Here is a 14,015-nt window from a genome sequence, read left to right on the forward strand (position 1 = left end):
TCCCTCTTTCTTCCTATATCGTTGGTACCAATGTGGAACACGACCTCTGGCTGTGCACCCTCACCCTCCAGAATGCCCTGTCACCGCTCGGTGATATCCATGACCTTTACACCAGGGAGGCAACATACCATCCTGGAATCACGTCTGCGACCATAGAAATGCCTATCTGTTCCCCTAACTATAGAGTCCCCTACCACTATTGCTCTCTTGTCTTTTCTCCTCCCTCACTGCACAGCTGAGCCACCCATGGTTCTCTGGTCATGACTCTCGCCGCACCCTCCAGAGGAACCCTCTCTCCCATCAGTACTCAGAACTGAATACCGGTTAGAAAGTGGGATGTTCTCCAGGGTCTCCTGCACTGCTTGCCTTGACCTTCTTGTCTGTCTGGCAGCCAGCCAGTCCCTTTCTGTCTGCACTCTCTTAAGCTCTGGGCTGACTACCTCCTGAGATGTACTATCCTAGTTCTCTGTCTACTCAGTTAACCAAAGCATTGTTCTGGCTGGGCATTTTGTTATACTTTGTGTCTCCAGTTCAATCTCCTGGTGTTTCAGATGTAATTGGAAGTGGCCATTTTGGCTGCTAGCTTTTTAAAAAGTTACTGGAGGGTATTTTTTCATTAAAAGTCTAATGTAAGTTTCCAACTGATGACATTAATATTTCCCATCTGGCATATAGGGTTTTCCTAAAACAGTTGTAGCATGACTTCCCTGCTGTTATACTCCAGCCCACTTGCATTAAAGGCTAACATTCCATTTGCCGTCCTAATTACTTGCTGTACCTGCATGTTAACATTTTGTTATTCATGTACAAGGACATCCAGAACCCTCTGTTTTGCAGCATTCTGCATTCTCTCTCCGTTTAAATAATATTCTGATTTTCTATTTTTCCCGCCAAAGTGGACAACCTCACATTTTCCCACATTATACTCCATCTGCCAAATTTTTGCCCACTCACTTAACCTATCTAAATGTCTTTGCAGACTCTTTGTGTCCTCCTTACAACTTGCTTTCCCACCTATCTTTGTATCTAGCTCTTCAGTTTCACTGTTTGAAGGCTCCTCAGCCTGTCAGTTTCACTGAAGAAGTACCCCCCCACTGTGCTCTCGCCTCATTGATCCTGACAATCTCTACAAAGCTTAGGAAACCCACGCGCTGGCTGGTAAAACCAGGATGCTGGGTTAAACTTTCAGTTGCCTCTATGCATATTTTAATGACTTGTCTGACAGCTCACCTGCAAACCAGCCCAGATTAAACCAGAAGTGGTCAGTATCATGTCGAGTTCCCGACCTGATGACACTTTTTGGGGATTTAAGCCCCCACCCACACCCGATCCCACCTCTACTTGGCAGATAAAATACTACCCTTATGGTGAGAACTTAGGAGAAACTGGTTTGTGTTTCAACAAGCATGATTCAGTCAGCGAATCATTGCTGGAATAGATTTCCCAAGTAATTTGACTCCCTTTCACAACAAATGCAATGGAAATGGTTTATCTATTTAACACACTTAGCTCAGAGGGGCCATTGTTGACATATCTGACCTAGCAACAGGAATAATCACTTGTGACAACTTGGCTTGTCTTTATGGGTGTTACTTCTAGAATTCCAGAGGAGTAATTGAAACTAAATTTATGTAATGTTTTTAAAAATTACAGTTCATGGCTTATGCCCCCAAACCAGTGATAATAGTTACCTATACATTCCTGTAACGAAAGGCTAGATAAATAGTATTGAAACTCTTTTCCACCACAACCACCACCTATATCTTCAGGGACTGAAATGAGACTACACCCTTGTCTGTTTATTGTTCACAAATCCTGTATTATTTTAACCTTGCAACCAGATTGTTGCTTAATTTTTATTAGATCTGAAATGACTTATCCCGAGATATTCCTGGCTGATTGCTGATGATTGTGTTTAATAACAGCTCTAACTTTAGATCAATAGAAACAAAAGGTTCAGTTTGAATTTCAGTCACTTTTAGATTTGGGAATCTAAATTTTGGAACCAGGTCTCAGACAGTTTAAATTCCTCTGTGTGTTATTTTCTGCACACTGGCTAATGGGTTTATGTCAAATTCTCACATGTGCTATTTTAACAAAGTTCTGTGTTCACAGTCAAGTCGCTTTTGCTCTTTCTTATAGCTGACGTAAATGTAGAGCAACAACTATAATTCTACATTCAGGTGGTTAAGCCAGATAATTGCATTAGAAAAAGCAGAGTATATCACTGCAATGCATCCTTCGTATTTGTGAATCAGGCATTGACTTGTTATATGTTCCATGGTCTGTTCTGGGTGGCCGCAGTCACACACTGGAGAGTTTTTAATTTTCCATTTGTGAATCAGGTATCTGCATCTGCCATGGTTTGTGCGGATGAGGTTTAGCGTTGCCCATGAGCTTCAAGAAGATCAAAACCAGGGATCTCTGTGTTGGCTCTTTCACAAGGTGTTCGTTTGTGAACTCCATTCAGCTTTTCAAGCTTTATCTGTGCAAAGTTGCATTGTCGAAGATTAAGTGCATGGGTCCAAAAGGCCTTGTGTGACTTCAAGCGATGTTGAGGGACGTTGTTGAGGTCCTGGTAGATGGGGAGACATTTGTTTTCACCAAGTCACTGGACTTCTCAGAGGCTTACAGCATTATGGTGAATGGATAGGGAAGTGATGTGCAACAGCACAGGCAGCCAGGTTGTTGGGATCAACTTCCAGTGATACGCCACATTGTTGTGTTCAGTTGGACATCAACAAGTCAATTGTGGCTACTTCTGGCCCATAATGGTGCACAATACTCGGCTATGGAGAACATAGAGGCCATTACAGCTGTCTGAAGCACTGATACTGATGCTCCCCAGCTTGTGTTTGCCAGCTTCTGGACCAGGTGGTCATGGAAGGTTAGTGTGTGGTCCAGCTTCATGCTGAGTTAGATTGTTTTATCCTCAAGAGACAATCAGTCCTCTGATCAAGTCAATGATCCCCAAAGAACAAGCAGCATTCTGGCCTTATCACAGTTGCTGTGATCAATTTTTGGCCCTTGCAATGCGCATCGAGGCTGGATTCCAGAAGAAATCCAAGACTGGTGCAGCCTTGTAGATGTGTCATTGGCTTACAACCATCTCCCAATTAAAGGACTGATGCTGAAACTTTCAAGGATCTGCCTTGAAACAAGTGCTTCAGTTATAGACGAAGCTGAGCAACGGGCAACCACATGTCCAACTGGGTGACAAAGTTAACTTGTCCCAGTTCCTCAACAATAGACTGCCACAAGGCTCAGTAGTCCTGCGACTCTGTACAATGTCTACACAGGAGACATGCCACCACAGAAGTCATGCAAGTTTGCATATCTGGATGGCTCTGCCCTGGCAACGCAAACAACTACCTTCAACAACATCAAATCCGCTTGGAACAGGACCCTAAACACCATGTACAAGGAAATGGAAGTTCAAACCAAACCATCTTGCCAACAGTAACACAAAGTGCACCCTGAAAGTGACATTCTGTGGCAATACTATGAGGCATGACCCCACTCCAACTTATCTCAGAGTGAAACTGGACCACACGCTAACCTTCCATGACCACCTGAAGAAGGTAGCTACCAAGATGAAAACAATCAAATGTCCTGGTTAAATGTGCACTTCTCAGTGTTGCAAAGACTGGGATCATTCTCCACCATCTTCTTTAATCCAATGAAAACAAGTTCAGTTTTACATGTGTCTAACACTAAGCCTGGGAATCAGCCACCCATTAAATACCTCTCCCGATTTTTGTTTCCATTGAAGTCATTATTGTCCAAAATCTCTTTTCTCTGAGCCCCTTCCAATTAAATGTCGCTAATGAGGTCACATTTGAAATATTACATTGTATTTCAAAGTGGCCTTGTTAGTGGCAAGATAAAAATTCTGCTTCAATCTTCCATTTTATTGTATTGACAGGATATCCAGCTTGAACACTTTTGATGCTTTTATTGTGTTCAATTGAAATACCAACTATCCACAGGGTGCAGTGACATGAAGGTAGACATAACTCCTGAGTTCAACCAAAATAGAAGCTTGCAATGGCCAAAATTAAACTTAAAATTTGCTATTGTAGCTTTAGATTTCTTTTTACTTTTAGATCATGACAGCAAGAGTAAAATACTTAAAAACTCAAGGTACCGGAGCATTATTAAGGTACACAAATTAAACTATATGCCTTTTTTGTTTAGCATTGCAAAATGGCCAACTATGGCTTATGCAAACATCAATTATCGATTGATATATAATGTAGCATAATCACTCAGCAAACACTCAACCCTCACTACCAGCTAATAGTCAACCAATTAGTTCATTGGTTCTGTGCTGTAGACATTCCAATATCAATATTAATTACCTTTTGCTATGCATTGAGGGAAATGCATTATCTCACATAACAACAGTCATTCCACTTCAAAGTTGTGGGTCATGTTCTTTAAAAAAATTCTTAAAGCCACTTTTAAGCAGTGTTTAAATTGCTCTTGTTTTAACTGACATTCCGGTTAACTCAAAACTTGGAAGTATAGTGAAGAGATAGTGATAGACTTCAAGAGGACATACACAGACTAGTGAAATGGGCAGACACGTGGCAGATGAAATTTAATGCAGAGAAGAGTGGTGATCCATTTTGGTAGGAAGAATAAGGAAAGGCAATATAAAATAAAGGGTACAATTCTAAAGGGGGTGCAGGAACAGAGAGACCGGCGGTGGGGTGGGGCGTGGGGGGTGGGGGGAGGGGGGTGGTGCAGGGTATGTGTGCACAAATCATTGAAGGTGGCAGGGCAGGTTAAAAAAAGTGGTTAAAAGGGGAAAAGCATTCATAAAAAAAGCATAGAGTACAACAACAAGGAAGTTATGATGAGCCTTTATAAAACACTGATTTGGCTTCAAATGAAGTATTGGTCTGGAGCAGAGGTCCCGATGCTGGCCTGGAAAGATGGGAACAGCCCCACCTTGGCCATTTTTGGAAGCTCTGATGCAATTCAACGGCAATAAGGCAGTTAACTGCCTGGTGCCAGAGCTACCGCCCCTTTAATGGTGGAGGTCCCATCTCCAAGAGCTGCCAGCCAATCAGAGGGCTGGCAGCTCTTCCATCCCAACAATGTCACTGGTAGCGGTGGCCACAGCAGCAGGCCCGGAACCAGCCAGCATGGAGGAGGCCTCGGAACCATGCTGTAAGTTTGTGGGGCTTGTTGGGGTTAGTCAGGAAGTCACCTGTGAGGCTAGGAGGTCAGTTGTGAGTGCAGTGGAAAGGTCTTTCAGCAGGAATGGTCCTTGCCATCTGGAGGCTCTCCGTGAGTCACAGGCTGCCCGATCAGGAGGGCCCCTCCTCTACATGCTAGTCCACAGTAAGGCTGTCAGCTTTTACTGGGCAACATCCCCACAGGGCGTAGGACCACCACCCCGCACCCCCCCCCCCCCCCCCCACCCCCCGCCACCCCAGCTGCTTGTAAAATACTGGCAGCAGTGAAAAGAGGCCCTTAAGTGGCCCTTAATTGGTCATAAGGGCCTCAATTGCCCTCCGAGCAGGAAGGCTACCCTCGACCTTCCCCACCTCTGGTAAAATTCCATGGCATCAGGAAGATGATAGGCATGCCACCCCTTGCCTTCCCTCTCCATTTTACACCCCTCCCAACCCACCACTGCCAAGCCCGTCCCTAGACGGCTGGTAAATTCCAACCCATTGTGTCCAATTCTGGACACCAGAGTTTAGGAATGATGCTTCCAAGGATGAGGGCCTTCAGTTACATGAATAGATTGGAGAAGCTGGTGTTCCTTTTCCTAGAGAAGGAAGGTTGAGAGGCAAAATAAAAACAAGAAATGCTGGAAAAGCTCAGCAGGTCTGGCAGCATCTGTGGAGACAGAAGCAGAGTTAACATTTCAGGTCAGTGACCCGTCTTCAGAACTGGCAAATATTAGAAATGTAAAAGGTTATAAGCAAGTAAAGTGGGGGTGGGGCAAGAGATAACAAAGGAGAAGGTGTAGATAGGACAAGGTCACAGAATAGCTGACCAGAAGGTCGTGGAGCAAAGGCAAACAATATGTTAATAGTGTGTTGAAAGACAAAGCATTAGTACAGATAGGGTGTTAACAGGCTGAAAATTGAACAGCCGCAAGTGCAAACATGAGAAAAAACAGTAGGTAAGCAAACTGAACAAACTAAGATGAAATAAAATAAGCACAAAAAAATATTTTAAAAAGGAAAAAGAAAAAATAACTAAAAATTAAAGTAATGGGGGTCTGTCATGCTCTGACATTATTGAACTCAATGTTCAGTCCGGCAGGCTGTAGTGTGCCCAATCGGCAAATGAGATGCTGTTCCTCGAGCTTGCGTTGATGTTCACTGGAACACTGCAGCAATCCCAGGACAGAGATGTGAGCATGAGACCAGAGGGGAGTGTTGAAATGGCAAGCAACCGGAAGCTTGGGGCCCTGCTTGCGGACTGAGCGGAGGTGTTTTGCAAAGAGGTCACCCAGTCTGCGTTTGGTCTCCCCAATGTAGAGGAGACCACATTGTGAGCAGCGAATACAGTATACTATAGTTATACAGTTATTTTTTCTTTTTCCTTTTTTTGATTTTTTTTGTGCTTATTTTATTTCATCTTAGTTTGTTCAGTTTGCTTACCCACTGTTTTTTTTCATGTTTGTAATTGCTGTTCAATTTTCAGTCCGTTAACACCCTATCTGTACCAATGCTTTGTCTTTCAACACACTATTAACATATTGTTTGCCTTTGCTCCACGACCTTCTGGTCAGCTATTCTGTGACCTTGTCCTATCTACACCTTCTCCTTTGTTATCTCTTGCCCCACCCCCACTTTACTTGCTTATAACCTTTTACATTTCTCATATTTGCCAGTTCTGAAGAAGGGTCACTGACCTGAAACGTTAACTCTGCTTCTCTCTCCACAGATGCTGCCAGACCTGCTGAGTATTTCCAGCATTTCTTGTTTTTATTTCAGATTTCCAGCATCTGCAGTATTTTGCTTTTATTTTAAGGTTGAGAGGCGATTTGATAGAGGTGTTCAAAATCATGAGGGGCTGAATTTTCTAGCTGGCGTCAGACCCCGAAGTTGGGATGATGTATGGGGTCCCGAGCCCAGCATGTCTTCTGGGTGCCCACTGGTGCAACCTTCTGGAAGGTGGCCTTCTAATTAACTATCTCTGCATTTACAGTCTGATTAAGGGGCACAAAGCCACCGCCACCAATGGTGCCCCAAACCCCCCCACCCAACCTGTGCCAGGAAGCTGCCTCCAAAGAGCTACAGGCTCCACTTTCAGCAGGGGTAGGGGTGAGGGGCACTCAGACAGCAGGAAACTGTTGTCACCTTTGGAACATGGCCCCTAAGCGGGCCTTAATAGTCCTAATTGGCTGCCCGCCTCTGTGGAGCGTGCTTTCGACTTTGTTCCAAGCTCATCCTTGAGAAATTACTCTGGAGGTGGGAAGGCATCAGGGAGCTATCCTGACATGGTTTCCCCTTATTTCTGGCCACCGCATACCCCCCACCCATACCCCCCATATCCAAACTCGTCTCCATGTGGCTGAGAAAATGCAGCCTGAGGATGTAGATAGAGTAGGTCGAGAGAAACTGTTGTCATTGACAGAATGGTCGAAAACCAGAGGACACTTACTTAAGGTGAGTGGGAAAAGAACCAACAGTGACATGAGAATTTTTTTTTTATGCAATGAATGGTTAGGATCTGGAATGCACTGCCAGAGAGAAAGGTGGAGGCAGATTCAATCATGGCTTTCCAAAGGGCATTGGATAAGCACCTGAAGAGAAAATATTTGCAGGGCTACAGGGTTAGGATGGCGGAGTGAGAACAACTGAGTTGCTCTTGCAGAGAGCCAGCATGGACATGACAGCTGAATGGTCTCCTTCTTTGCTGTAACCATTCTATGATCCTAGATTCTATGATTTCTGCCTTCTAAGTTACTAAATTTATTTTCATTTCCTAGCCACATACTCACAGACCTCTGAAAGATATATGGGGGGGCGGGAGGGGGGAAATTCTTCAAGGATTCAACTGGTAACTCTCTCTGGGGACTAGAAAATCATCTCAGATAATCCAGGTCCTATCATTTCCAATTTGTCTTGTAATGGACGGAACCTCCACCCACCACTGGCAAGGCACATGTCATTGGGGGCAGAACCCCAGTGATTCAGTGAATTTATTCAGTGAGTAGCTGAACCACACAAACCAGGAAGGTCCCAAGTTCAATGCCCAGTCTGCATTGTTAGCTAATTTCAGCCTGAGCAGAAGTACGGGCACTACTGTCACCTCAATGTCCTGAGCTCAGGAAAGGAAAATTAACATGGGTTCTGATTTCTGCTTGCTGTCCAGTGAGTCCTGTTCGAAAGGGCATATGTGTACATCAAAGCCCAAAATTTCGGTTTGACCTTATTTTAACACACGCTGGGGGAATATAATACTGATCAGGAAATCAGCCTCAAGTGAGCACAGGCTTGGGCTCAGTTGTGATGGCTCCATTGTACAAAACGCCTGCCATCATTTGCTATCAAAGTTTATTTGTGAACAAAGGCCACTAACGGTACTTCAGGGGTCAATGATTTTAGAAGAGAAAAGGGAAGAAAATTGGCAAAGAAAACAGCACACACTCCCAAACCCACAGTGAAAGACCTCCCACTCCTTTCTCACTTCATTGCGCTGTACTATAGAATTGCTTTTGTACTTACCAGCTTACGGAAGTACATTACATCATGTTGTGTGAAACAGCCCTGCCCTGTATTGTACAGTACTACACCACATGCCTGTGCACATACACAGCTGCATATTTTCCACAGGATAGAATTGATGTTTCAAATAAAATTTCACTTCAGGCTGTAAGTCAAAAATACAGTGTGTGGCATAAAATAAATTTCCAGAGCATATGAAGTTAAGTAGCCCTCCTAGAGATTTGTAGCATCGATCAGAAGATAATTATGAATGATGAAAGCCATTTAATCGATTTAACTCATCCCCCAGGAAGACCCTGAAGTCCTCCAAATGCAACATCCCCAATGCTTTTTTTTAATTGGTCCCTGGGTTTTTGCCAACATTCTTCTAACTGGAAGTCCATTTCATGTATTGGTCATTGTGTGAAGAACATCCTGATCTGAGTTGTAAATTTATCTTTTACTAGTTTGAACCTATGTCCCCTTGTTTGACTCACAATTTTGTTTGACAGTAGTTTTCCAGATTTACTTTTTCCACTTCATTAACAATCTTAACTATCACTACAAGGTTACTGCTCACCTGTCTCTTTTCCAGGCTGAAAAACTCAGGTTTCAGTCTTGAGTCTTCAGTCTTTTCTCATAAATCAGATTTTTAACACAAAGGAACAGCTGGGCTTCTCTCATTTGTCCACTGTAATTTTGAGACAAGAGCCATGGAAACCCCAGAAGAAAGGTATAAACAATGTTTACATCGTTTTCCAGGGCTTCTGCTTCCCAATTTTTTGCTGAGGTTCTGCCAAATGAGTGGGAGATCCCGTGTAGAAATTCACCCTGTGTTCTCAGCAGAAAGGCCAGCAAGCCAACTTTTGGAAAGCTGCACTCAGCCTATTCATAGTATGTGACAGAAAGCAGCTCTGTCTTGAAATGTCTGGTGGAAGCCAGACTGCACAGTGTCAAGATCTATATCAATGCTCTAAGGGCTCCCAGCATTCTTTTTCTCATGGTCTGGACTGAGGGCAATGAATAGACAACTCCTGACTAAAGTGCCTGATGTTTTCCAGGTCTTGAGAAGGGTCCCATCGTTCTTTTCACGGATGGCCCTGTGGACAATCCTTTAAATATGCTGACTCCCACTAGCCATTCGGGTGAGCTGGCTATGATTGGGCTATTGGATGGTGGCTGCTCTGTAATGATGGTACGGCCCTCAATTCTGCTTACTTAATTCTCATTATTTTTTCTTCCTCCTCAAATTGGCCAGTTACTTCTTTTGTCAAGGACTCAGCCATTAGAATCTGTGTATGTGCTAATTAATCTAGAATTTTTATAATTTACAGCACAGAAGGAGACTATTCAATTCATCATGCAAGTTCCAATGCTAGCAATCTCTAATTCCTTTTCCTGCACTCTTTTTAAATCCTTTTCAAATACTTACCAATCCATTTCTAAATAATGTTATAGTCACTGCCTCAATAACCACTTGTGATAAGGTAGTCAATGTTCGATTAATCCAGCATGAAAAAACTCCTAATTTACAATTTAATTCCTCTAGTGATAATCCCGAGTCTATAACTTATTACTGATTTACCAATCAATATAAACAATGCTTCAGTATCCCCCCTCTAAAATTCCTTCATAATTTTGAAAACCTCTACCAGATACCCTTTAACCACCCCCACCGCCTTTCCCAATTTTTTGGGAATTCTTTATAGCGATAAACTCATTTCTAATATAGAATCATGGACTAGGACAGCACAGAAAGAGGCCATTCAGCCCATCACATCTGTGCAAGCTCTTTTGATGACTGATCTATTTAGTCTCACTTTCTTGCTGTTTCCCCATATCACAGCAATTTTTTCTCCTTCAAGTATTTGATCCAATTCCCTTTTGAAGGCTACTATTGAATCTGTATCCAATACCCTCTCAGGCAGTACATTCCAAATCCTAATCACTCATTGCATAAAAAAGCTTTTCCTTATGTCGCTTCTCATTCTTTTGCCAGTTACCTTAAATTTCTTCCCTCTGGTTATAATTCTAATGCATCTCCACTGTACTTTTTCCATGGTTCTGAAATTCTTCCTTTAATGGGACAGCAAGTATTGCATGCAATAGCTCTCAACTATCATCTAACCAATATCTTGTACAAACTCATCTTCAATTTCTTACTTAGATTCAATGACCCTATTTATAAAACCCAGAATCCCATTTGTCCTTAGAACCATAGAGCCATAGAAAAATTACGGCACAGAAGGAGGCCATTCAGCCTGTTGTGTCCGTGCCGGCCAAAAAAACTAGCCGCCCAATCTAATCCCACCTTCCAGCACCTGGTCCATAGCCTTGCCAGTTACAGCACATCAGGTGCAGGTCCAGGTACCTTTTAAAAGAATTCAAGGTTTCTGCCTCCACCACCATGTCTGGAATTCTGTCTGGCAGTGAATTCCAGACACCCACCACCCTCTGGGTGAAAAAGTTTTTCCTCATGTCCCCTCTAATCCTTTTGCCAATAACCTTAAATCTGTGCCCCCTGGTAATTGTCCTTTTTACAGTTCCCTTTACCGATACTCCACCTTTAAAGATCTAGCTATATGCAAACCAGAATTTCTCAATTCTTTATGAGTTCCATTTTTTTTAGAATATATTTAACATCCATTTCAAACAAGGTAGCTCCTAACATTGTAATCATGAAGTTTTTTTTTAAATTAAGACGGGACACAAACTATTGAATCCTGCTTTAGAAAACTCTAGGATTCAGATGAAAGCAAATAATATATTTTAAATCTTGTTTTCATATAGTATCATGTGTTAGTGGTGTGTATATTATCATAGCCTACATTTAAGTATTTCTTTAGAAAAATTATTAGGTAATTGATATGCAATAAAAAATAACTGATAAGAATCAGAGGAGTTGCTACAACAGCTGTCTCCCACACTGAGGCAATGGAACATTTCCTTCCCTTTTCTCAGCCTTTTCCCTAATGGCAACTTTCCCTTTCCAGCACTATTTTTACTGTGGCTACATTCTCAATCTTAGGCGCTGTTCTCAGATTGTTGAAGGCTTGCAGCATGCCCCCTGTATTCCTCTAATTTTGGAGACTTTTGTGTTTCTTCTGTCAGCATTTCAAATTGTCAGAATAATTTTCAAAGCACTGCAGCCTGGTTTTCTCGTTAAAAATTATTTGCACCAGTATGTGATGTCCAAAATTCCTGATTCATGGTTCAAATTGTCTTTGTTTGCAACATCATTTCTGCTTTTTCAACCAGCAGTACTTCTTGAGCCAGGCAATTTGTGATGGCCAAATGCATTGTTTCCAATTGATAATCTTACACAACCTCAATTAGGCTTGCTATTGGATCACTTCACTGGTCCTTGGTGGTAAATTGCCATGCAATTATACAGAATATAGCTAACAAATAGCCCATCTAAGAGCGAAGTCCAAAGTACGGAAAGTCCTCATCAAGGAACTCCTCTTTGCTGACGATGCTGCTTTAACATCTCACACTGAAGAGTGCCAGCAGAGTCTCATCGACAGGTTTGCGGCTGCCTGCAATGAATTTGGCCTAACCATCAGCCTCAAGAAAACGAACATCATGGGGCAGGACGTCAGAAATGCTCCATCCATCAATATTGGCGACCACGCTCTGGAAGTGGTTCAAGAGTTCACCTACCTAGGCTCAACTATCACCAGTAACCTGTCTCTAGATGCAGAAATCAACAAGCGCATGGGAAAGGCTTCCACTGCTATGTCCAGACTGGCCAAGAGAGTGTGGGAAAATGGCGCACTGACACGGAACACAAAAGTCCGAGTGTATCAAGCCTATGTCCTCAGTACCTTGCTGTATGGCAGCGAGGCCTGGACAACGTATGTCAGCCAAGAGCGACGTCTCAATTCATTCCATTTTCGCTGCCTCCGGAGAATACTTGGCATCAGGTGGCAGGACCGTATCTCCAACACAGAAGTCCTCGAGGCGGCCAACATCCCCAGCTTATACACACTACTGAGTCAGCGGTGCTTGAGATGGCTTGGCCATGTGAGCCGCATGGAAGATAGCAGGATCCCCAAAGACACATTGTACAGCAACTCGCCAATGGTATCAGACCCACCGGCGGTCCATGTCTCCGCTTCAAAGACGTCTGCAAACGCGACATGAAGTCCTGTGACATTGATCACAAGTCGTGGGAGTCAGTTGCCAGCGTTCGCCAGAGCTGGCGGGCATTCATAAAGACAGGGCTAAAATGTGGCGAGTCGAAGAGACTTAGCAGTTGGCAGGGAAAAAGACAAAAGTGCAAGGGGAGAGCCAACTGTGTAAAGCACTGACAAACAAATTTTTCTGCAACACCTGTGGAAGAGCCTGTCACTCTAGAATTGGCCTTTATAGCCACTCCAGGCGCTGCTCCACACACCACTGACCACCTCCAGGCGCTTACCCATTGTCTCTCGAGATAAGGAGGCCATAGAAGGTGGATCACTTCACTGGTCCTTGGTGGTAAATTGCCATGCAATTATACAGAATATAGCTAACAATTATTTACTGCCAATAATTAATTAAAATGTTGGAAAATTTAATACAAAGTTTCTGGTAAATGTTCACCATGTTGCTTGAGCTCCACATCACAGGGCATTGGTTTTGTGAGTGCAAGGTGACCTCATTTACCCATAATTATGCTCTGTTTACTCCTCTTTTCCTGAAGATGCTGCTTTATGCTGGACTTCAGGCCTCCCACATCTCATCCAAGCAGGTATTTTTGAGTATAAGCAGTAAGCGTCAGCTGTGGATGGCATCAAAACTCGAGCTTCTTTCATTTTGGCTGGACCTTTCAGTTCTCTTCAAGCCATTCTTTCATAAATTACACAGGCTCTCCCATTCAACAATGTAGACAATTGATGCAATGTGCTTCATCATTCAGATTATAGTCCCTCCTACTCCCAAAGATCAATTTGCCTTTACATAATGCCTTCAATGTATTAAACATCCCAAGGCATCTTATGGAGGAAGGAGGAAGAAAAAAATTAGAACAGACAAGGGAAAGGATGCTGATCCATAAAAGCAGAGACCAAGCGGGGTAATCGAAGGTTTAGTTAAAAAGTTGAGTTTGAGAAGGCTTTTAAAAATAGGGAGTAGAGGATAGATAAAGGTGTTTAGGAAGGGAGTTCAAGAGAGTACAGCCAATGCAACGGAAGGGCTTCCACAAATGGCGAGGCAAAGGTAGGATGGGACATAAGGAAGACCAAAGGCTGTGAGAGGGAACATAAGGCTGGAGGAGGTTGCAAATATAGGATGACATGAAGCAGTGGAGGGATTTGAAGGAAAGCATGAAGATTTGAAATTTAACGTAGA

This window comes from Heterodontus francisci, chromosome 15, assembly GCF_036365525.1.
Source record: "Heterodontus francisci isolate sHetFra1 chromosome 15, sHetFra1.hap1, whole genome shotgun sequence".
Taxonomy (NCBI): Eukaryota; Metazoa; Chordata; class Chondrichthyes; order Heterodontiformes; family Heterodontidae; genus Heterodontus; species Heterodontus francisci.